Source organism: Agelaius phoeniceus, chromosome 2 (assembly GCF_051311805.1).
Source record: "Agelaius phoeniceus isolate bAgePho1 chromosome 2, bAgePho1.hap1, whole genome shotgun sequence".
NCBI classification, from domain to species: domain Eukaryota; kingdom Metazoa; phylum Chordata; class Aves; order Passeriformes; family Icteridae; genus Agelaius; species Agelaius phoeniceus.
Genome location: NC_135266.1, coordinates 106,874,484 through 106,896,243, shown reverse-complemented (window position 1 = coordinate 106,896,243; position 21,760 = coordinate 106,874,484). Strand labels below are relative to the sequence as shown.

The window sequence follows — 21,760 nt, the reverse complement described above, 5'->3', positions numbered from 1 at the left end:
TAGATTTTATAGCTCAGCGGACTCACTGATATAATGACATGGCCTTTTAGAATTGCCAGCTGTAGAACTAATTTTGGCTGGAGGAGTGGCCAGATGTATTCCTCACTGTCCTCAGTCTGAACCGGGTTAGTAGGGACTATAAATAGCCTCATAAATATTTTACTATGTCTACATTTTTGCACTGATGTAAAAGATAGGAGGATAGATTGTCAGGTTCCTTGTGAGTAACACAAAACAGGGTCAATAAAAAAATTACCCTTTCTTTAAATAAGTCAATTTTCTAATATTTCTATAATGTTTCCCCTTTGGGATGGCCAATCCCTGGTAATAGCACCATTCCCCTCTTCTTCAACTGATGCAGGTGCTGTAAAAATGGCCATAAAAAGTGATGGTTCCTGTTGACTTTAGCCAAGAAAAGACTTTTTTAATGAGAAGATGTACACTAGAAGTATCTTTGTTCAAACAAAAAGGGAGTATTTCGTATTTCTTGGTTTTTTATCTGCTGATCTGAGTGGGAACCTCTGTTCCAGATTTAAATGCTGGCTTTCAACTGAAGAGAGATGTGTCTGTGTTCTCAATCCAAGTGCCTCCACCTGCCTTTACCCAAGATTATTAGAGGTATTCCATTTAACTTTGTCTCTAAGGTTGTTCATTGGCAGTTTATGGAACAGAAAACAATATAGAAATAAAAAAATAATCTACTTTCATTTGTGATCCATGGCTGCAAGAAAGAAGAATTTATGTTGGTATAAGTCAGGGTGTCTATTTCTCACAATGTTAAAAAACCCCCAAAGTAAAAACAGATAAACAAACAAAAAACCCCAATCAAAAACAGGAAAAAGAAAAAAAATTACCCACAGAAAGTGCCTTCCTGCTATTCTGGGTATTGAACTGGAAAATTTAAGTGGTAATCTACTTGCTTTTCATTTTTTTAATTCTTTCAAATAAAGCTAGCTTGCTTGTGCTCATTTTACTTGTTTTAGGGAAATACATTTTCAGGTTTTGTTATTAGAAAAATCTGTAGCAATTACTGACATTAGGGTTCCTGATCTAAGTTTTGACCATAGCAAACCTGAGCACTGTTCACTCCTTTCACAAATCAAGGAAGCCTTTGTGCTCATTTTAAAGTTTTACTGTAGTAAAGAGAGTTTAAGCATCTTCTCAAAATGTGGTATAAGGGAAATTGTCTTACTAATTTATAAATGCAGCCCTTCATTTCCAGTGTGAAACAGCCTGTCCTAGTTATTATTCAGAGCAAAGGTGGAATCTGTGACAGGTGCAGGCCACAAAATCTGATTTTGTTTCATTCAAGAAACCATTTGGCTATGCCATATCTATAATCAGCTGGATTCGTGTTCCTTGGTTTTGCTCTTGGAGAGAAATCAAAATTGTCTTTTTAAATAAACTCCTTGCCTGCTCTGCAATTCTTAGAGAAGGCCAAAACCCCCCAGACAATTATCTTTGTTTTCCCTCCCTGCAGGCTTTGCTGGTCTGTGTCACGGCTATAGCATAGGGATAAAAGTTATCCCACATTTCCATCGTATTTGAATGCTTTTTTATGTGTTAAAAGCACTGTCTCCTGCTCCAGTCAAAAGTGTTGAGGAGGAAGAGAAAGCAAAAAAGCTTTTTAGGTCTTTTTCAATGAAACAATTATTGTATCATCTCTATATTTATACCTCCCGTAGTTTTTTATTTGATTTTTGGCAAAGTTTCACTTATTTCTGATTATTTAGATTCAAACTGGGAACACCCAATATCCAGGGGCCTCTGATAAAAGACTTAAACTGAGTAGTGAATATATTTAATTTGTAACTCTGTGTAAGTTTTTCTTTGGAGGTCTGTGATCGGATTTCAAATGGAGGAAAATAGAACATCTAAAATTTCTTATGTAAAGGACTCCATGTACTTTTCTTTTTTAAAGACAGCCTTTTGTCCCTCAGACTTGATTTCCTTTATGCTAGTTATTTTTCTTAATGTTATACCATTAAGAGAGCCTGATGTCTTTGAACGTTCTTGGATTAGTCCTACAAAATAAAACAGATTAATTTCTAGAGTTTCATATAATTAACCATGAGTATTATCTGGTTTTGGGTAATTTTTCAGCTGAAATGTCATTCAACTTCATTGAACTTATTTCAACTGAAATAAGTTGGTTAAAGCTGACTGTTTTAAAGCTTAGTTTTTCAGATTTGACTCTTTTGCTATACCTTAAAACACCCAAACAAACAGTGAAAAGAAAGAAAACAGGCACAGGTCTGATTCTTGTCCTTCATGTTTTAGTACAGTGGACCAAGACTGACAGCAGGTATTAGACTGGACATCACATGGATATTTCTTCTATCAGGTTGCACTAAGAATAGGAATGAAGAAAATACTGGGACAGTCTAGAAGGCTATATCTGAATATTTAGGTGCTAAAAATGCCTTAAAATAGTTTGGATTAGATAAATGCACATAGGACTGACAGGACTCCTGAAAATACCTCTGAATATTGCTTTGCTGATTGGCAGTGCCTTTTCAACTGTTTATTTTACTTCTCTTTGAGAGATTTGTGCAGCTGGGGATGGAAAAGGAGGTTAAGGGATTGTTGCAGATGTCTTGTCTCAAACCTATATTCTGTCAAACAATAGCTGAAACTTCTTTAGTGTTCCCTGGGGCTAAAATTTGCAAAGAGCTCTCTGAGCAAGCAAAACTTCACCAGTGTCAGAGCTCGAACTATTCTAACCCTCTCAGTTGTTTCCAAACGCGTGGAAGTATCTTGAGTGATAGAACTAAAGCATCAGATCTAGGCTGGCAATTTTTTCCCTAAGTAATATAAGTAGAACATAACATGTATTTTGCACACAATGGATAAACACTGTATTTTATATAGGCCGATCTGTGTGTTCTTTGTTTGAAGACAAACTCACCAGATCTCAAGAAACAGATGCATGTTTATCTTAGAGCAATGGTGACTGTTAAATAAAGGAATAGGAAACAGGTTTTCTATGAATCAGATGAAAAATAGGCAGAGATTTTTATAAATACAGATGTAATTAGTATATGAAGAATTTCATAGCCACAGCAAGGGAAAAGTTTTCCACCAGGTACAGCTAATTTGTAAAAGCCTAGATAAAATGTGAAGAAGAACAAGCTCTGATGACATGCAAATCCTCAAGGACTGTACAAACTGTCCCATGTCTTTTGTCACTACCAATCAGAGTTGTAACTCAATAGAGTCAGAAGAAAGGGAATTTAGGAGGGGACCTTACTCTATTTTCTATGATATAACAATTTTAAAATAAGGTTTAGAAGTGCGGTCAACATTTCAAAATTGAAAAAAGAGGACTTTTTTCTCTCTGAAGAAAATTTCAATATCTGGTAGTGGACTGGCATGTGTTAATGAAGCATGAGCCAGTGTCAGATAGACTTCTGACTAATTGACAGTAACATACTTATTTCCTATCTCTGGCATGAAGCAGTCAATTTAATTTTGTAGAATAAGATGGAAAAAATGATTATCAGTAGGGAGGATTCTCATTTAGGAATTCACTATTGGACAGCAGCCTTATGAAGGGGAAGTTACAGCACAGTTCTTAAAATCTTCTTCCACAAATGGTTGTGGGTTCCAAAAATAAAAATAAGTAACTAATCTAAAATGTATTCAGTAACCCTACATTGGAAACTATGACTTGAAACTAAATAATGAAAACACAGAGAAAAGAGAAACTCTTCGTAGAAGGACATCAGCATTTGAGGAGTGCAAATGGCTATTTTTATAGTTCTTCAGGAAGTGTTCTGAGAACAAAAAAAAAGAAAAAAGTGGTACATAAAAAGAAGTATGAACCAGCAATATATGAAGAGAATGAGAGCAATGTACGTGTCAGCTAGGGTCCAGACTATGTGAACTTGGTTTTCTGGTTAGCGTTTCCTGGTTGTTTTGGTTTTTTTGTGTTGATGTTAAGTTTTTGTTTGTTTGTTTTGATTGTTTGTGGGGTTTCTCTTTTTGAAAAAAATACAGGCTTTACTGAAATTAACTTGCCCATTTAGGAAGTACTTGGGATATAAACTGAAACATTTCCAGAACATGGATTTTGATGGATTTCCATGGGCTATGGAAAACAAAGCTCTACTGAGCTTTTTCCAACACAGAATGAGTGGTGGAGATGAAAAGGACAGGGAAGATATGAAGGCTCATAAATCCAAGTTTTCTGTTCAGTCCTAATAAATACAAGTCTGAGATCTAAAGAGTGATTTTTTAGCATTTTAGGTATTCAGAGCCTTCTAGGCCTCTGAAAAAGACAAACCAGTTGGAAAATGGTGATGCTCTGAGACAGGCATTATTTGGAAATGAGCTTAGGATATTTTTTATTTACTTTTGCAATTTATCTTTATTGCTTTAAAACAATAACAAACTCACAAAAAAGCAATTTTCTGAGGCATATGTAACTCTCCACCTGGAGAAAAACATAATTTATCCTTTAATTCTTTCTGCGGTATTGCTCATAGATCGATTCTCTCTCTTTGTAGGAAACTTTGCTGATGTTATGGTTTCTTTATAATACACTTTACAGCAGTATTTGATATTACTTCTGTCAGGTGAATTTGTCCTTAGCTCAGAATTGTGCTGCAGTCTTTAAACTGATGTAGCAGCAGTGCTATGGACATCAATTATCATGCACTTCACTGAAATTAAGTCCAGCTTCTGCTCCTTGTAGTTTAACCTTCTCCATTTCTTTCCATTTTCAGGGACTTGGTTCCACTTTCCATTACTTTTTTTAAATTAACTTTTCTATATTTCTGCAGTATCTAGAGGCCAAGGTCCTGTTGTGAACAGGGTCCTGGATAAACATAGAGTTGATCACTGAACTTTGTGGAGCTGCAGAGTGTGTTATCAGTCCACGAGGAAAATGGAGTCCACAAGTTTAAAACAAGTTGTGCATTTCCTTTAATTTCAATCCTTCCCCCCCTCTTCTCTGGAAGACTGAATTCCATGCAGCTTTCCTTTTCATTTGGAGTCTCTTCCCCTTTTTTTCTTTTACATCCTCTTGCTGGGCCCCCCTGCAGCCCATGAGCTGCATTGGCACAGAGTGAGGGAGCTGTACTGCCTCCCCTTTCTTGCTGAGGCTTGTTCTCCCAGCTGGGTGCCTCTCTTCCTATCTGAAAACCTTTTTCTTGTTTCCAGCTCTGTCCAGAAGATTTGATTAGCAGATGTGTGCACTTGTTTCCACTCATCTAGCTGCATTAATGGATGTGAAGCAGTGACCTCAACCGGTTTTCAAGTAAAATGTTGTTCTCGGGTAGTGGCAGGGGACAGGGAAAAGGAAGGAAGGATTGTTCATTTGCTCTGTCCTGAGTGCACAGAGTTACTTGGGACAAAACAATCCCTCTTTTTGCAGTGATCTTATGAAATGGTTGGATATGCTTTTTTTATTAACCTTCTAATACCATGACTGGCAGGTACAACCATTTGCAGACAATATGGTTCACCCAGCACTTGGCTGGAACATTTATGCTACACTATGATATGAGTAACATGGTGGATACAGGCAATTATTATTGCAGCACGAGATAGATCTAGGTTAGGGTTTTTTGCCTTTCATTTCCATTTTAAGTGAAAGCAATTCTGGCTCCCTATTAGACCGTCCATGTCAGGAAAGTCGAGTGTTACACCTTCTCATCATATTTCCTGGTTTGCTAGAGTGTTATAATGAAAACTCTCAGAAGTTAATGCAGCACTTGAAACTGTGACACTATTCAGAGTTCAAAAAATAATAAAGAATCGTGTTCCAGTGGGTGTCATCTGTTATCAACAGCACAATAAAAATGTAGCAACAAGAATAGTGACACTATCCATGTACCTTGCACTTCACTTCAGCTGGTTTGAGTTACTTTCAGCTCTTATGTAAAGGATTTAATAGGTGAAAGCATTTTGCTGCTTGTGGTATTTGTTAGAAATGTAATCTGAACTGCTTCAATGGAGGAACACCTGATCAAATTTTCAGTGACAAGAGACCAACTGTTTCAGTTTTGAAGTCAGCGTTGACTTTTCAGCATGAGAAAACAAAGATGAAGTAATCCCTTGTTGGGTGTTCGCAAACAGCAGGGTCTAGCTTTCCAAACAGCGGCGGGGCAATGGGACGTGACACTTGAGAGGGCATGGTTTGTGGCCATGTGAGACAGGAGGTGTTCTGAAGCTGGGCTGTGTAAATTTCCACACCAAAAGGCTGCACAGCATTCCTTTGGAGATGTGTGCATAAGACAACAGATGACATATATGCCATACATGCCATCTGACAATAATTAAGGGAACATGTTAGCTTTTTTTGTGTCAGGGTTTTGCAAGATTTGACTGCTGTCCATTGCTTTATTTGCATTTTTCACGTGGAGTTGCTCTGTTTTCCTGCACATAGCAAAAATTTATCTTGTAAGGGAGCTTTCTTGACTGGTTTTAACCAGGCACACTTGGGTTTGAGGTATGACTTGATGTCTGGTACTAAGTATTGGAAGGGAGGTGTAAAATTGCCTTTCTCCTTTACCCACCTTCCACAGTAAAACAAGAAGAGTTTCTGGTACATTGAATGCAGTGTGTAGGAGGAAAGGAGAAAACCAAGCAGCTGGAGTGCTTCTTGGGGAAAAAAAAAAGTTATTGCTTCAAGTTCCAGAATTTGAGACAATATTCCTTGCATTTGGAAGATCATATATAGGAACAATCTGGGATCAATCATGTTGAAACATTATTTTTTATTCATGTGCTTCTGAAGCAAATCTTATCATTTACTGTCTCAGTGTCCATGCATAACACACATGGGAAAACATGTACCTTTTCCTGACAGCAATACCCACTGGAGCTTTTTCAGTCCAACTCTAATCTTTTCCTTGCGCATAAACAAGTGTGTTTCTTGTTGCTGTGTATAAATATTATCATTCCTGATATTTTTATCTGGAAGTACATTGAATCTTAGTCCTGGAACTAAATATTCTGCATCATGGAGATTGCTGGTGAAATGAGAGATATTCGTGGAAATGATTAGTTTTGGTTTACTGCAACACCAACAAAAAACCCAAACCAAAAATAAAACAAAAAGCAAACAAACAAACCACAAAAACAAAACCACCCAAAACAAACAAACAAACAAAACAAAAAGGAACTTAAAACAAAACAACAACAACAAAGCAGTAAAAAAAGGCATAAATCCTGAACTCCTCAGTGGAGGAGTTTGTTATTTAGCATTTGTTATTAGTTGGAAAGTGTCTCTGTACAAAACCTGCAGAAAAACAAGACCCTCTGAAGCATCAGTGGTATCAGTATCACTTATCTAATACTACTGTGATACAGCTTGTCAAAGGCCATGGGATGTCTTTTTTGAATGAATGCAAATATTAATCCTATGGAACAGTTAGATCAAGCAGGGTGAAATGTTCTCATTTCTGGAAAATTAGGTTTTTTCATCCCAAGTTAGAGGCCAGAATCAAACCTCTTCAGCCTCTGAAAAGCAGAGTTAAAATAGAAACTATGGAAACAGAGGGCCAAGTGGATCAGAGCCCTTGAGAACTTTGTTTCCCTTCATTTCAGGAGGGAGAACACATTCAAAGCTCTGTGTTGCTTATATGGAAAGAAAGTATGTGCTGTGTTTCTCATCATTATATTTTAACAGAATGTGTATGGAAGACTTGTTTTGATTTAGGCAGTAAGAGAAATCTTCTTTGACCATGGGACAATTCTCTGTTCTGCCAAACAGTACAAGACCATGGTACTTGATAATCTCTTTCCTAGGTGATTATCCTTAAGAATGTGAGGGTCTTTAATGTCTGTCTTCTCTAAGGGAGGAAAAAAGTGCTGCAGTGTCAGCATATGGGACACATGAGAAGAGGCAGCACAACCAATTCCATGTCATTCCTTGAAGTACTGAAGCCCATATAAAGGGTTCACTAACTGCAGCAAGCCATAGGCTCAGACATTGCACAGCAACACTGCACACATTAGGATAATGCTCTGATTTTAACTTGGAATGATGTGTTTCATCTCCACAGCCCATTTGTACGTCTCATATGCATCTTGCTCATTTGGTCTTTACTTAAGGGTTCTTTATGTGTTCATATTGTCTGTGTGGATTTCATGTCTGAAAGCCTATTTTTTTGCAGAGGCAGTACTCCGGATATATTAGTCCTGTGGTGAAATTGTTATAACATAAGATGTGGATATTCATATCATATAGGTATTGAAGATTACTAGCTTTTGATTTTTTCTGTACTAAATTGCAAACTGGTGCTTTGAATAGTGGTAAAAGAATTCTTAGCATAAACCTCCTTTTTAATTAAGTTTTTTTAACAAATTACTAGCTAAAAGCTCAATTGTGAGATGTTGAAAAGAATACAAATAACATGAGGGTTTTTTCCCTGAATTTTCTGGATTTTTGTGAGATGCTTCATCATTTTTTCCTCAGAAGCTAGGAAGATATGAATGTTATAATTGGTGGAAAATGAAGCTTAATCCTACCATATTAACTTCTCTGGTGTTTTTGCTTGCTTCAATGCTCTGGGCAGGCTGACACTTAAAGTGCACGTTGCACATATTTCTATACCTGCATTTTGCCAAGTGTACAGTGATGGCATGAAGTGACATGTGAGTACACCTGAGAGCCCAGCAGGACAGGTAGCATTGCCACCATATCTGAACCTCTATCCTGCCACTGCTTCTTTTTAAGCCTTTTCTTAACCTCCCTGGCTGGAGACATAGGGGTAAAAACAAATTCAGAGCAGTTCAGTGCTCCTCCCAATACAGAGATGCATGTTTTCAGTGTTGTGTGGCTAAATCCCTAAACATCCCCCACTGATACTAATGGGAATCCCACAGTGAAATCCCTGAATGTTTCATTGAGCATATATTCATTAGGACTTCTTCTCCTGCCTTCTCTCTCCTGTGTCAAATAGAGGGCCAAGAGGTCTCTTGAAGCACAGAAAATGAACAAGGCAAGAGTTAATACAGACACTGCCTTCTGAGTGACATAACTGTGCAATTATGAAAGTCCTTACAGAAACATCCTTCCTTTCATGTCACTCTATAACTTAAAGAACTATTTAAGTTCTTAAGGCAAAGAAAGAGCATTTCTTATGTGTCTTGTGTGTTATATGTGAGTGAGGATCATCGTGTACTAATTTTGTCAATGATAGACTTGCCAAGGATTTCAGAATCACTAGGTGTGTTAAATGAAGGAGCAGGCTGGGATGCAGACTGGGACAATGAACATTGTGAGGAAGGTTGCTGTTATGCAGAGAGCACAGTTTGACTTGGGAACAATCCAAATCCTTCCTCTAACTATCAATAGATTTCAAACAGCAGCTTGTGCTGAATACACACTTATTTATACTGGGAAACCTATAATTTATTAATCCTAGCTATTAAAGTAATACATAGGGTTCTTTGATTGATGCTTGGTGCTGATTCCTAAGAATTATGCAAAGGGAGAACACATATTATAATAGGTATGAAAATTTTCTCCTTGGTATCAAGGAAGAGTTTAGGTGTCCTCATCTGGATATTCCCATGGCTATGTATGTGCCTGTGAGATGCTCAGCATTTTTTGTCCATTGCCACTTAAAGTAGGCATTATTTTACCTGTTATTCCTTTCCTCAGCAGCACATTTCTTTGAAGAAGTCAGAAGCCTGTGGAGCTTGTCCATGCACAGAATTTTGGGCCCAGGGAGAGCAGCTGCAGACTGTTCTACTGGTTCTGCTTTCAAAAGGATGTCTCTGCTCCTCTGTTGCAGATTTGTCACTGGAGGTTCTAACCTCTTAGATCACCTCAGGTACTGACTGCCAGAGAAGCCAAAGGCAGCAAGGTTTTGAGCCATTGTTGTAAGAATTTTATTTTTTATATCTCCAGGTTTGTGGAGGTGGAACAGCAGCAAGGGTTTCTTGTATTTGTGCACACATGGAGTTTAACTACAGGACAGAAAATGGTCTTTATGTGTTTTGGCTTGAAGGCTGGCTGAGGATACCTGTCTGTGGAAAACTGAGAGAAACTGTAGTGAAACCTTTGCTTGGGGTGAAAAGCCATGTGCACTGTAGCTACTTCACAGCAGTGCCTCTTCTTCAGGTTTCTTCTTTTAATGGGCAAGCTATGAATGCTCTGCATGTGTTCAGTTAAACACAGAGCCAGTTGAGGACAAATGGACATGAACTAGCTGGCACACTTCAGTGCAGAAAACAGGATCAGTCTACACTGGGCACAGGTGTCCAGGGACTGTCTGGGCAGCAGTTCCAGCCATCCCAGCAGCGCAGCTGAGCCACATGGCCATGGTGTGGTGCCTCAGGGACAACCTGGGTAAGGGAATGTTCTCATCTTATTGCAAAAGTTCCATACATTCTTGGTGATGTCTCATGGATAGCTCCTCACAGCACCAACTCCTTCTTCTTCACAGCACAGCCAACAAACTCCCACTCCCTTCTCACCCAGCTAACCCACTCCTTTGTAGCACTCTTCTTATTGGACACAGCTGTGGCCTGTTAAGGGCAGGCCTACTCCTAATCTTTGGTAATTAGTACAGCTGCAACTCCTCAGGGGTGAGATTACCTTCTGCACTGTCTTTATTTTCTTACATTCTATCCCCCACCCGTCAATGGAGGGCAGAACCTGTCTGTTGGTGAGGGCAAACAGCCCTAAGAGCCCTGATGGGAGAGTGGGAGCAGGGAGAGTTACTCCAGGTGTCCCTGCAGGAATCTGCTGCAGTGCCTTGAGAGAACATGCTGGAGCAGCTATTTCCCTGCAGCCACTGGAGAGAACATGTGGATCAGGTATCTAGGGGTTCCCACACTGTAGCTAGTGAATGTTTCCTGAAGGTACTTCAGGCTTTAGATTGTTCACACAGGAGCAGGTCTATCCTAAAGAGCTGCAGCCTGGGCAAAAGACCTCAGTGGAGCAGGGGAATGGGAAGAGTGTGAGGTGGAAGGACTGACCATGGTCTCTATTCCTCATGCCCTCTATGCCCTTGGGATTGGCAGTGACTTAAATTTTCTCCAAGCCAACTCTGTTTTTCCAGTGGTGAGAACTGGTGAGTGATCTGTCTTTATCTTGACCCATAAACTTTTGCATGTAATTTTTTCCCTCTTGACTGCTCCACAACTTTTATTAAAAAGGCGAGGTAAATTCTGAGCATGGCATTCAGAATTTTAAAACTTTAAATTTTAAACACTGGTGGGTATCCATGCCTTTTCCCTATGTTGGGCAGCCAGCACACAGGACTCATGGTCCCCCCATCTTGGGAGGCCAGGGGGCTTTGAGTTTTTTAACACTGAACACAGACCACCAAACTCTACTGTGATTGCTGGCTTGTAAGGTGCAATGTGTGAGTTATTTTCTAGTGGCTGGATGTTTTCTGTGTTTTAAGGAAGGTGGTGGAACTTCAGTGTGTAACAGCAGGTCAGAGGTACCTGTCAGCAGCTGTCCTTCATTGTTTTGCTGCTTTCATCAGTGGCCCCAGTAGCCCAGACTGACATTGCCTCCCTGAGAGAGTTCACATGTGGTCTGAGAGGGCTGTCATCTTGCTTTTGACATCTTGTCCTTAGTGTTTAGACATCTTGTGCTTAAAGGGCTTCCTAACTTTGAGTTTTATTTCAAATAAAGTGTTTGTTTTCTGTATTTGAGGAGAATTAACCTGAGGTTACAAAACAGTTGGCAAATAAATGGAGTTACAGCTGCATAGCATGGGCAATGTGTTTGGCTGCTGTGATGTGCTGAAAGATTACTCAAAATATGCTTCATTAAAGGTAGACTCTCAAGTTCAGTGTAGATTAAGAAATTCCAAGTGTGTCCTAGGTGCATATTTTCAATATGACAAAAATCCTCCTTGATGCAGATGGGTATGTTCAGTCCTCTGCACAGCAATGCCACCTCCTCAGTAATAGAAGCAAATACAATGGAAAATTATTACCTTTGTCTCTGTGTCCTGGTAATTCAAATATTCAACAGTATCATAGCATTTCCCAGCCTTCAGATAGAGCCACTTTATCTTGAGATGAAACAACATGTGAAAGTAAATCCATCATATAGTATGGGCTTGCTTTGGAACTTGTATCAAATGATAAACCCCAGAGTATTTGCTCTTGGAAATGACCATTTATTGAGGTTTACTTATTGCATGTGCAATAAAAAGGAGAAAAACTATGTCAAAATGTGCAATTTAGTTCAGCTAACTCAGTAACAGCCACAGCTTAGGGTAGGCTGTTGTCTATGAAGGCTGAACATACAACAGGTCAAATACAGCTCATGAAGCATCACCCAGAGTATCCTGTTCCCAATGAAATGGAAAACAGTAAGGGAAATTAGGTTTATGGTGGGTGGGGTACTGGCAGGTAGAAGTGCTTACAGCACCAGAGCCACTGTGGAGAAATAGGCTCTTAATCATGTGTTTACATGCTTCTACAATCAGTTTAATTAAATTACTGTCACAAGCGTATCATTCAATTTTAGCTCTTTAGGAGGACTAAGTACAGCCTGAGGAAAGGATGAATTCTGAATAAGAGGAAGATGCAACCAAGTAGGAAATTAGGGTTAACATAACCCTAAGATAAGTTTCTTCAAGAGGTAAATGAAGATGAGTTTTTCTCTAGAACAGAACATGCTTTTAAGTGACAAGGACTTTAGGCAAACATTTTTTATGCATTTTTAAAATAGATTCATGAAAAAAATTCCTGAATGGGATTCCTCAGTGACACTTAAAAGGCTCAGTGATCTTTACATCCATTAATTTAAATAATAAATGAATAAAAATATTTTAAAATTAGGAAAACTCCCCAAATAATATACTAAATACTGTATGCACACAGGTTATGAATCTACTCCAAAATAGCATGTTTTTTACCTATTTTAATAATCAAGTTTTTAAAAGGGTAGGCTCTGTATTTATTATGTGTAGCCCAAAAAAATTTCCAGGAAAATCTAAATTTAAAAATGGGATAAAAAATGCTATCACAATTTCCATGTAGGAGTGTTTGGCTGAATATTGCCATGAAAGATATAATAGTGTAAATCCTTGAGTGAAGAATTTTAATCTGTGTTTCTCTGTTGGTGCTCTAATACAAGAGTAGTTTACAGCTAAACCTGCTAGGCTCTGGACAATGAATTTCCCAGTTTTTAGCACTTCTTGTGATCCAGACATTAAATCATAACTAACTTTTCTTACTGAAACATTTTTTATAAGCCTGTTATTTTACATCAACTTACTACTATTCTCATGTTGCCCCAAATTTAAGTACTAATCTTCAATGCTACATTTTTTACCTCTTAAGCTATTGTTGCTTTTCCACAGAAGGTTACAAGCCCAAGCCTGGAAAGCTCTATTTCATCATCAGAGCATTTGGGATTGTTGGAGTTACTAAAATGAAAAAGATCAGGTCAATATTTGTATCAGGCCCCCTTATGAAAGCAAAATATTTGACATCTGCATGGTATTAAGGCAGTCCAGTTAATGGGAGCTCCTGCAGTGTATAAGTGAGCTGCAGGTTTCTGGCAGTTCTGCAAATCAGACTACCTGCTTATTCAGGATCTAAAATTTCAGTTCTGTGGTAATTTTGGGAGTGAAGCCCATAGGAGGGACAGAGTTTAAACATGGATGTCAGAGCTTGAACGTTGCTTGAAAATTTGGGCCATAATTTAGAAGCGGGATGATGTAGCAAGTAAAAACACCAAATATCATCATAATTAATACTGTTGACATAGCACTGTATATTCTGGGAATTTAAAAGAGCTTGAATAAAGGGCTGAGGCTAATAGCATTACATGCAATGAAAATGCAGAGCAAAAGGTGATCATTTGTAAAGAAAACAGCAATTGAAACTATAGAAGGGGGTGGAAAACCGATGTGACAGGTGATGCTTTTTTAGAATAAGAAACCTTATTCTGAATATAGATGTATTTTTAAAGTATTGTCAAATTTCATTTTATGCCAGATATAACAAATCTGATAATATTTTTGCTGAAATTTCTTAGTTTTTACTGTTGTTTCCTCTGCTGCAATGAGTTTTAAAAAATTCATTACAGTAAAGATAATAAAATAAGACAAAAATCTGCCCATGTTTAGAGGTACGTGGTTTCATTTTTTTCAATAGAGCAGTTGAAATTTGTCAGGTTCATTGTTACAAACAAGAAACAGAATCATTTATCTCTCTCAATGAACACAGAATTACATATTTTCTTTAGGAAACCTGCCTCAAATTCTTCCATAAATACTTGAAGTTTTCTGATATTATCCTCTAACAAAAGCTTCAAATTAGCACTAATGTACTTGACATTATGGAGTGGGGTTTTTGAATAGAGGCCATGCTAAGGTTTTTAAAAGGGTCGTACCATAAAAATTATATCACCATTCTGCTGTCTAAAGGCTTCCCTTTTAGCAGTGAAGCTTATTTTTGTGCTATATGATGTCATAGCCCAGAAATTTATGCTAAAGAGGAGAATTCATAATTAGCTCACAGATTTACAGTTGCTGAAGTTTGAATTTTAGGCAAAGACAAACACAAAGAAGGTTATTGTTGATAGCTTTTTGTTTTGACAGAGACGGTAACAGTGATCTGGGTGGAGAAACATATTTTAGTTAATATTGCTGAGTTTATTTCTTTTACTGCTCCTTTTGCTTATTTCTTTTAAATCTACTTCAGGGAATCAAAAGCAGTTTTTTGATCTTATTTTAAAATATAATTTCAATATTGCTATTTGAATTAATAATAAGGTATTATAAAATATCAATCAGCTTTTAAATAATTTTTTAATAATATAATATCCAATATAATTTCTGTCACTACAAAAATGTTACTGCATGACTGCATTGAAGGGCTGTAATTCAAAGAAATATATAGTGCACAAATGTAAAAAAAAATCCCTTCGTTTTTGTTCTTTTGAGAAATACTCAATAGAATATTTTGTGAAAAAATGATATACAACCAGGCCTGACAAACATGGGCATTGCATTAAAATTTTTCATGTAAAAATTAATTTTTTCACCTTGCTATCTGTAGTATTATCTTTGTTAAATGTAGGAAGATGTAGGGGAAAGCAGGCATCTGTAGGTATTGTTATCTGGCTGTTATAAGGAAATTTGGGGTGTTTTGAGTGGCAGATACCTAAGAGATAAACAAACATTTAAGAAATTATTATATTATATTAAAAAGGGACAGGGTTACAGTATGCATAATGTGTTTATTGATATGAAATTGTTATACAAATCAAGGTGCACTATGTTTACAGTTCTGCCTGAATTATCTTTCCTCTATTGATTTTTTTTTCTTTAAAAACAATGGAATATGAAAGTCACTCAGATATATTTTGTCAGATTTGGAAAACATGCAGTTCTAATAATTTGGGTTAAAAACACCTCTGGTAATGAAGAATGCCAGCTTTCCTGGGAAAGGCATCGTTCCCTAACTCAAAGTAGGCATTAGAATAGGAAATCAAGATTTTTTTAAATATCAATTGGAATTTCTATTCCTTTCTGATTCATCAGTATTTTTGTGCGCTCCTAGATGAATATGTCCTAAGCGTTCTTAAACTGATAATGGTCTCTAATGCAAAGGCAAAACTTGCAGAACATTGGGCACCAAGTGGAAAATGATTTTATTTCAGCTACCAGTGGCTGATTACTAATAACACAGACTTACTTTGCCTTCGTGATCAGAATACTTACATGCTTTTTGTAAGCCGTCTACCCAGAATTTATAAATAGGAAAGAAAATAACCCTCGAAAGCCAAACAACTTCTCCTCCTTGTCGCCATATGCTGCATCTTTTCCCTCTAGGTTTTGTATACTCTGTGTGCTGAAGAATGGTGTCTTTTCTTTTCATGTTGCTCTGTCGGCGGTCATAACAGCTATTCTCTTCATGAATATGTAAATCCCATGCATAAAATCAGAAAAATTAGCATGGCGATTCCCACTATAGAATGTGCCCAATTATGTCTGCTAATACGTGGATAGTGATGATTTAATCTTTGGACTATATGAGCGGATTCAGGTACAGTTAGGGGAGCTGCAGTAATTACAGAGGACCCAAACACACAAGCTGGGTGCGTGCACATGCTGGGGGATCATTGGGCTTTAATAGGAACTGGGCATCTGATGCCTGGCTGTGATGGAGTGCTCGCAGATTCATTTACAGACGCTTTCTCTGATGGGTAGTGACAAGGGAGAAAAATGCCCTAGGTCTGCAATACCCTTCCCTTACTAACTGACACTCATTTGCATTTGAATTTTTTTTTCCTCTTTTTTAGTTCCTACTGAATGCTCGCAATTAGAACGGAACGAATAAAAGTTTGGATAAATAAAGGGAGAAAAATGGTGACCGCATTTGCTAGGCGTCCTTAACTCACTTGGTTTATCAGCAATGGGTGTTGGAGGGGGGAGGAAGGACATGCAGAAAACAAAACCAAAAAGGCACCACCAGCAATTGATGCATTTTTGTATTTAAATAAGCAGGCGTGCTCATGCATATTTATATGACGTGCATGCCTATGCGCCGCTCTGAGCAGTGGCTCTGCGGCTCGGCTGCAGTAATTAGGCTGATGTAATTATAGCAAAACAAAGCAAGCTTAGGCTGATGGTGGGTTTTTTTCCCCATACAGTGGGAACATTTAAGACATATGCATATTCCAGCGTACAAAAAATGAACCTGCACCGCTGTCGGAGGCTAGGAGGACAGTGTGGCCAGTGCACCTATTGTGTCACTGCTGTAGAAAGCAGCTTAGCGATTGGCCACTGTCTGCAGCACATAATACTGACTGGTTATAAAGGACTTGTCTAGAGGAAAGCCTGTAGGTACTCCATTGTCTGGCAAAGTTGATATGACTGCATTCTTTTTGCAGGGGGTCAGACAGCTGAACTGTAAAAGCTGCACAGATTTTTTTTTTTTTTTTTTGTCTTCTTGCTCTGTCTCTCTGTCTCTGTCTCTTCCATACAGCATTTTTCTTTCATGCCCTGTCTCAGTTTGCATAGTTAAAGAGAATGCTAATTAAGATCCCTTGCCTTAACCTGAAAATAGTGACTTGGATGTAAATAGAAAACTGGCGATAGTTTAAAATATTCTTGCGTAGCACCAAGATATCAGTTACCGTCCTAAGGGAAAAAAGGAAGAATTATTTTTTTTGTAATCAAGGTAAACAAAGAAGAGTTGTTGCTTCTCTTTCTTCCTTTCTTTCATTTTTTCCTTTTTTTCCTTTTTTTTCTTTTTTTTTTTTAAACCAATGATGCTATACTATTGCAAGTCAGATAATATTTTATTTCAGAAAGCGTGCTAGCTACATAATTTAAAAATCCACAAATCAGTTGCAATTTAGTGCTTATTAATCCTTCTTAGGATGTAATTCGGTGAAAGAACTGCTTTAAAAAAAAATTCTTTTCTGTATTATAGACGGATCTAACAACGCAGTCTGGGCTCCGTGCCAAAGGCTGGTATTTCACAGCAGCGACCGCCTTACAGATGAGCTGTGGGAAGCAGGAGGGAGACTCTCTTAGGGTGCCACTACTATGGAGACACAGCTGGGCTGAACAAGATTTGCTTCAAACGACAACAAGAGAGACAGAAAGAGTCTGGTTCGACCGCTGCCCAAGCAGGCAGTAACCAGAAGAGCTAGCAGCCAATCCGGCCATGCTGCACTGTTCGAAACCAGCTCTACATCCCAGCCAATCAGTGACATCACTGGTGAGAAACTCATTTACATCATGCCGTAATGAACTTTGTTTAACGTAGCCTTTTTTCTTTTCTTTTTTTTTTTTTTTCCTCACAGAGATTAGGTCCTCCATTAATTATTCTGCCAGCATAATTTGAATCGCTATGCAAAACGATGGCTACAATTTCTTGATTTTTTTTTTTTAACTGTGTGCTGTCTCTGCAGGTAACCATGGGCATTGTTCCATTTTTTTTTTCTGTTGGCCCCATAAAAACCTTTAAAAGTGTCTTTAATTGTTAATATTGTGCATATATTTTTCTTTCGTGTATGTTTGCCTCCTCGTAGTCGTTACCTAATGTGGTACTGCTTCCTCCAGTTATAGTCTGAGATTGCCTTTAAGTGTCTTGGAAGGTAAAAAAGGGTGTTGCTGCAGCATTGAGTTTGCATCTTTAGCTGCCATCACGGTCTAAGTACTTATTCTAATGCTTCAGAAATCATTTCGCTGTGGCCGTTTTACATATCTGGCTTTCTCTAAGGGTTCTTACATGCATCTGTTACAACTGAGTAAAGTTCAGTACTGTTATATTTCATTCTTCACCACTTTCAGTCAAGATGTCATTTTATTAATGAATGGAACTGAGATAATTTCTGAACAAATTTCACCCCCTTCTTTCCACCTCGACACAATGCACCTGATTTGCATCCATTTACCAGAATAACTGAATACAAGAGCAGTATGAAAGGAAGTCAAGGGAGAGCTTGCATACTGCTTCAGGGTATGTTGCAGCAAAGTGAAATATAGAATTTTTGTTTAGAATGTGCTTAATCTGCACAGAAAATATTAGATCTTAGGTTGAAAAAGCTGATCTAGCCAGCTTTTCATATTAGCAAATAGGTTTGGTGTGGGGGGTTTGGATGTTTTGGGGCTTTTTTAAAATAATAAACGTGCACATTTTCTTGAGATGTGTTCAATTATAAGTAGAAAACATTTGGGCAAGCCAACATTGTGTTGAACATTTGGATTTAGTTCTTTGTGGGTAAAGTAATTTGTTGTGCGAACAATTTAAAACCAGCACAGGATACTGTGGAATGCAGAGATTTCAGACTGCATAATCTAATGAGGCAAGGTTTTGCTCTTCAGTATTCTAATAGCCGAAACAGAATCAGATATGAGACAAATTCAATATTGAGTTATTAAATTAAAGCTATATCTGTTGCTAGTGGGCTTCAAGAGGTCAAGTCTTTCATAGAGCAAAATTTTATTTAAAGAAGTAGCCCGAAATAGAATTTTTGTTACAACATGGTAACTTCCCCTCTCCTCACACGCAATAATCTACAATTTGTTTACAGTGCTTCAGTTATATATTGATCCTTCTAGTCACTTTGAAAATACAGAGGATTTAAGCACTAAACCATAGCTCTTTCAATGCATGATGCATTCCATCATCCCATCATCAGTATTCTGCGTGCGGCTGTCCTGATTCAGCCACTGGCTCCCCTGCTGCAGATCCTGTAATTTGAATCATGCGTAATAATATATTATCCTACTGGGGGCCTTCTTTCAGTAGGAGAGTGGTTTTATACCTTCTGCTCTAAGAGAACTGTTGGCTCCTTGCCATCTCGTAGCCATTATTCACAGAGGCAATCAAGATAGTCTTCCTTAAGGAATAACATCTGCACAACTGCATGTGCCAGAAATATGAAGCCTCCCCTCACGTTATAAATTTGGTTTTCTTGGGAGCAGGAATATTTGAGAATACTGAAGCAGAAAAGCTGGACATTTACAGGAATTCATCAAAAGTGTATTGGATGTGCCATGTGCTGAAATCCAGGCTGTGAGGACATTTGGACAGGCTAAGGCAGGCAGAGGAGAAGAAAATAGAAGCTGGTGGCTATTCTGTGATTTCGACAATATTTAATCCAGGTCATGTTTTTGACTTAGGTGATGACTAGTGCAATATTAAAATGTGATATTTGCCTTGCTGACAAGGTAATTTTCAAACTAGGATGTTGATGGGATGGTGTCAGCTGGGACTGGAGCTGCATTTCCCAGGTTGAGAATCTAACCTGATTTGATGCATTCAACAAGATGCAGTGCCAGTAGTGGATGAAAAACAGATGCCAAAAGAGACCAAGAGTGTAGAAAATACGAACACTTCATAACAAAGTAGGAAATCTCAGAAATGCAAAATCTGAAAACATGAGTTGATTTCATACAACATGAGTTGTATCTGTTGGTTAAAGCTCTGCAGGGCATCTAAAGGTGAGTAAAAGCAGCTGCTTAGGGCAGAGAAAAAAACCCAGATCTGTGCAAGTCTTCCAGCTATAGTGTGTGCACTGCTGCCATATGTAGCAGAGACACCAGCACCAGGGCCTACAATTTTCTTTCATTCACATAAATGTCACCCCTAAAACACAAACAAAATATCCTCAGATCCTATTTTTGCAGATAGTCTTTTTGTGTAAGCATGTAGAGGCATGATGTTTTCTGTCCTGTACAAGTTGTTTGACCATTCCTGTTAGAGATAACAGATTTGTCATTTTTGATTTAGGGAAGAGAGAAGGGAAGTATCGGGGAGAGGAAGAAGCAAAATTTGATTTAGCATGTTTATCTCATCCTGAAGCTTACATATTTTTCATTGAACAACAGCAATACAACTGTAGCAAATAATTCTACCCAAGATGTGTATATTTCAGTGTTGTTGAGATGTTTATAGCAGGGGAGGGTCTTCTTGTTATCATCACCTCTTGTTTTTTCCTTCTGGAAGACAGAAAGAAAGTCTGTAACCTGGCTGAAAAACAAAAGTGCTAATATTTGGGAACTGAAGTTCTTCTGGGATTATAGGAACAATATTTAAATAGGGCTCACCTGGTGGCTGACTTTTAAAGAATCTTCATAGAGGGAAGACCCTCAACACCTGAATAATTGGTCATATTTAAAATATTGTGCAAAAAGATCAGAATTTTTCAAATAAACAAGGGAATTCCACGGTAATGTGGCTTAGAAATAAAATTGCAAATAAGGCAAGCAGGTTGGTGTCTGCAGCTTACTTCCTGGCTCGTTCCATCTAGAAGAGAGGAAGAGAGCTTCCTAGGCCATTGATACTCCATTGAAGAACATCCTCCATATAATTATTAAGATTTCAATAATAGAGATCAATAGGAAAAACAGTACAAAAAATCATAATGATTTGATGAATCGCAGGAAGACAAATCACCTTCATGACAGCTGAACTCTGACCTGAGGAAACAGGCTAAGCAGAAAATGTTATTTGCCATAGTTCACACTACTTAAAAGAGGAGTTATGTCATTCTGAAGGATGTGCCAGAAAATAACAGGCACTGGAAATTATGACACATTTCTTTTCTACTTCTGTGAACAAACACATTGTACTTGATTCTGTTCTTCTGTGGTAGCATTTCAGCTTTCTGATAAAAGTCCTAACAAAAAGTCCATTCCACAGACTTCTCCTTTCAAAAGGCTATTATTTCAATAGCTGATGTTTCCAAGTAGGACATCTACATGAAGAGAATGTGGACATTTAAATTTGTTTGCTGCCATGGCTTAGTGTATAACCAACCCAGTTTTTACAATTCAAGCTATATAATTTATAAGAGAAACAATGAAACTGGACAGCAGAGGTGACACAAACGGTGAATTACTGCATCTTAATTTTAATGTAATATAATTTTTTTTTATATATGAGAAGGTTCCTCTTTTCTCAAATAGTCAATATTTAAACAACTGGTTTCATTAAATCAGTTTTTTAGAATTAAGGGTGACAATACTAGGAAAACACACTTGTCATGGTTTAACCAGCTGGCATCCTAGCTCCACACAGATGCTTGCTCACCCCCCAACCAGTGGATGGGGGAGAGAATCAGAAGGTTAAAAGTGAGAAAAGTTGTGGCTGAGATAAAGACAGTTATAGGTAACAAAAACACACACAAGTAAAACAAAGCAAGGAATCCTTTCACTGCTTCCCATGGGCAGGCAGGTGTTCAGCACTCCCAGGAAAGCAGGGTTCCTTCATGTGTAATGGTGAAAAATAAATATCATCACTGAACATCCTTCCCTCCCACCTTCTTCCTCCAGCCTTATAGGCTGAGCATGACTCCATATGA

General features: G+C 38.0%; 1 protein-coding gene across 6 annotated transcripts in view; it reads left to right on the top strand.

Moving 5' to 3' along the window:
• Positions 1 to 16,557: 16,557 nt before the first annotated feature.
• LOC129134979 (uncharacterized) overlaps positions 16,558 to 21,760 on the top strand; it is a 279,312-nt gene continuing 274,109 nt past the window's right edge. For 2 of the 6 annotated variants that reach the window (XR_013181070.1, XR_013181065.1), the window contains exons 1-2: positions 16,558 to 16,780; positions 17,377 to 17,667. The gene's annotated coding sequence lies outside the window, so the exon portion shown is untranslated. Of the gene's footprint in view, positions 16,781 to 16,822; positions 17,122 to 17,376; positions 17,668 to 21,760 lie in introns of those variants that run through there. The other 4 variants (XR_013181066.1, XR_013181068.1, XR_013181062.1 and 1 more) reach the window with 4 other exon arrangements.